Raw genomic sequence first — 3972 nt, 5'->3', positions numbered from 1 at the left:
TTTCTTTCTTTCTTTCTTTCTTTCTTTCTTTCTTTCTTTCTTTCTTTCTTTCTTTCTTTCTTTCTTTCCTTCTTTCTTTCTTTCTTTCTCTTTCTTTCTTTCTCTCTCTCTCTCTCTCTCTCTCTCTTTCTTTCTTTCTTTCTTCTTTTTTTTTTTGAATCACTCCGTCACCCAGACTGGGGCACAGTGGCGTGATCACGGCTCACTATAAACTTGAACTCCGAGGCCTAAGCTATCCTCCAGCCTCAGCCTCCCAAGTAGCTGGGACTACAGGTGCATACCACCACAGCTGGCCAATTTGTAACTTTTTTTTCTTGCAGAGATGAGGGTCTCACTGTGTTGCCCAGGCTGTCTCAAACTCCTGGGCTCAAGGGATCTTCTTGCCCCAGCCTCCCAAAGTGCTGCAAATACAGACATGAGACCCTATGCCTGGCCTGTCTTGCCTGTTTTAAGCCCCAGAATTCTGAAACTTTACCTTGGCATTTGAAGCCAATGTAACCTGTTTGTCCAGCAGACCATGATTATGAGCCCACCAGGCACAGCCTTTTGGCTCTGCCTCTAACTTGATCAGTTCTCTTCCAAGCTCTGGCATCAAAGGCTGACTCTGTTAAAGGATGGAGTTGGTCTTTATGTCTCTTGGGGTCCTTCCAGGGCCAGCATATGGTCCCTGGCTCCATTATCCAGTCCTGAGCATGGGAGGGGTGATGGGTCTGACCATGGAGGAGAGTGTCTATTGGCCTGCCTCAATCTACTGGCTCAGGCCAGTTTTCAGAAGGTGACTACTGCCCTGCCACCAGGCCTCACCTGCCTCCTCCCTCCATGCCACCATCCAGAAATATTCTAAGACAGGTGGTATAGTTTGGTTATTTGTCCCCACCCAAGTCTCATGTTGAATTATTGTAATACTCAGTGCTGGGGGTGGGGCCCAATGAGAGGTGTTCTTGTCATGGGAGAAGATCCCTCATGGTTTGATGCTGTCTTTGAGATAGTGAGTGAGTTCTTGCAAGATCTGACCATTTAAAAGTATGTGGCACCTCTTCCCAACATTCTCTCTCTCTTGATCCTGTTCTGACCATGTGATGTGCCCACTCCCAGTTCATTTCCACCGTAAGTAAAAGCTCCATGAGGCCTCCCCAGAAGCTAAACAGATGCTGGTGTCATGCTTGTACAGCCAGCAGAACCCTAAGCCAATTAAACCATTTTTCTTTATAAAATTATCCAGACTCAGGTATTTCTTCACAGCAATGAAAGAATGGCCTAACATAGAAAACTGGTACTGAGAGTAGGGCATTGCTAAAAGATACCTGAAAATGTGGAAGCAACTTTGGGACTTGGTAACAGGTAGAAGCTGGAAGAGTTTGGAGGGCTCAGAAAATGACAGGAAGATGGAAAGTTTGGAACTTTTTAGAGACTGGTTAAATGGTTGTGACCAAAATGTTGATGGTGACATGGACAGTGAAGGCCAGGCTGAAGAGGTCTCAGGTGGAAATGAGGAACTTATTGAGAACTGGAGCTAGGGTCATTCTTGTTATGCATTAACAAAGAACTTGGCTGCCGCGTGTTCATGCCCTAGGGATCTATGGATGTTTGAATGAACTTCACAGTGATGATTTAGAGTGTTTGGCAGAAGAAATTTCCAAGCAGCAAAGTGTTGCAGAAGTGACGTGGCTGCTTCTAACAACCTAACTCACATGTGGGAGCAAATAAATGGCTTAAAGTTTGAATTTATATTTAAATAGAAAGCAGAGTGTCAAGTGGAAAATATATAGTCTGGCTTTGTGACAAAGAAAGAAAAAGCTTTGTTAGGAGAGGAATCCAAGCAGGCTGTGGAACAACGACTTGCTAAAGATATTTGCATAACTAAAAGGAAGCCAAGTACTGATATCCAAGACAATGAGGAAAAGGCCTTGAAAACATTTCAGGAAGCTTCGTGGCAGCCCCTCCCATCACAGGCCTAGAGGCTTAGGAGGAAAGAATGGTTTCCTGGGCCAGGCAGAGGAACCTGCTGCCCTGCACAGCCTTGGGACACTACTCCCACATCCTGGCCACTCCAGCTTCAGCTGTGGCTCAGACACGCCCAAGTACAGCTCAGTCTGCCTCTTTGGAGAATGTAAGCCTTAAACCTTGGTGGCTTCCATGTGGTGTTAAGCCTGCAGGTGTTAAGCCTGCAAGACTGGTGGATTCTGGGCAGCCTCCGCCTAGTTTCAGGGGATGTATGAAAAAGCCTAGGTATCCAGGTAGACCAGCTGCTGCAGGGGCAGAGCCCTCACAGAGAACCTCTACTAAGGCAGTGCAGAGGCGAAATGTGGGGTTGGAGGCCCTACACAGAGTTGCCACTGGAGCACTGCCTAGTAGAGCAGAGGGAAGAGGGACATTGTCCTTCAGATCTGAGAATGATGGATCCACCAGCAGCTTGCATCTTGTGCCTGGGAAAGCTTCAGAAACTCAACTCCAGCCTGTGAGAGCAACCTCAGGGGCTGTACCCTGTGAAGCTACAGGGGCAGAGCTGCCCAAGGCCTTGGGAGCCCATCCTTTGCACCAGTGTGCCCTGGATGTGGGACATAGAGTCAAAGGAGATTATTTTAGAGCTTTAAGATTTAATTATTCCCCTGCTGGGTTTTAAGCTTGTGTGGGACCTGCAGTCCCTTTTTTTTTTTTTTTTTTTTTTTTAGGTCAATTGTTTCCTTTTGGAATAGGAATGTTTACCCAATGCCTATACCCTCATTGCATCTTGGAAGTAAATAACTTGTTTTTTTCATTTTACAGGCCCATAGGTGGAAGTGACTTGACTTATCTTAGATGAGACTTTGGACTTTGAACTTTTGAGTTAATGCTGGAATGAGTTAAGACTTTGGGCAACTATTGGGAAGGCATAATTGTATTTTGTAATGTGAGAAGAACATGATATTTGGGAGAGGCCAGAGTGGAATGTTAGAGTTTGAATATTTGTCCCCACCCAAATCTCATATTGAATTGCAATCCCAGTGCTGAAGGTGGGGCCTGGTGGGAGATAGTTGGGTCATGGAGGCAGATCCCTCATGGCTTGGTGTTGTCTTTAAGACAATGAGTGAGTTCTCGTGAGGTCTGTTCATCTAAAAGTGTGTGGCACCTCCCTCCCCACTCCCACTCTCTCTCTTTTGCTCCTGCTTTTGCCATGTGATGCTACTGCTCCTGCTTTGACTTGTACCATGAGTAAAAACTCCCTGAGGCCTCCCCAGAAGCTAAGCAGATGCTGGCTCTATGCTTGTACAGCCTACGGAACCATGAGCCAATTAAACCTCTCTTCTTAATAAATTACCCAGTTTCAGGTATTTCTTTATAGCAGTGAAAGAATGGCCTAATGTAGCAAGTCAGTTCTGAATTCCCTCCACACCACTGGAAGGCATCTGGCCTGTTCTGGTCCTGAATCTAGCCCGTTTTATCTTAAAACCATATCAGGCAGATTTAAATACACTCTGCTGCATGATATTCCATGTCTTTCAGCATTCCCAGAACCACTCTGTCTATATGCGTGGCATAGTGGGGAGGAAGGTTAAACAGCTGGCAGAGAGCAGGCCACAGCAGGAGGTTCCACTTCCTTACTCATAGGTGGGGAAACTGAATCCTCAAAAAGGGAAGGGAGTTTCTTGAAGCTGTGTTTAAAGTATCTGAGGCCCGGCTCCCTCCAGTTCACCAAACTCAGCTCTATGAGGCTTTTTAAGGACTTTATGGCTCATGTCAAGGGACAAAAAAAGAAAAAAAAAATCACTACTGCCACTTCCTACCAAGGAAACCCACGCACATATATAAACAGCAAAAACAATTGCTTCCATCCGTAGAATTTTCATTTTATTGACTTCTCTCCTGCATTCTCATCACCCCCTGCAACACCCCAGGAGGCTGCTGCTTCCTGGATCCACCTGGCTGCACAGTCAAGGCAACCCCACGCTCTATGAGCATGATCTCCATTTTACAAACGAGTACCTGAGGTTT

The sequence above is a fragment of the Colobus angolensis genome, unplaced genomic scaffold (assembly GCF_000951035.1).
Source record: "Colobus angolensis palliatus isolate OR3802 unplaced genomic scaffold, Cang.pa_1.0 Scaffold54, whole genome shotgun sequence".
In the NCBI taxonomy this organism is placed as follows: domain Eukaryota; kingdom Metazoa; phylum Chordata; class Mammalia; order Primates; family Cercopithecidae; genus Colobus; species Colobus angolensis.
The sequence above is the reverse complement of the archived record's forward strand: the minus strand, read 5'-3'. Positions refer to the sequence as shown.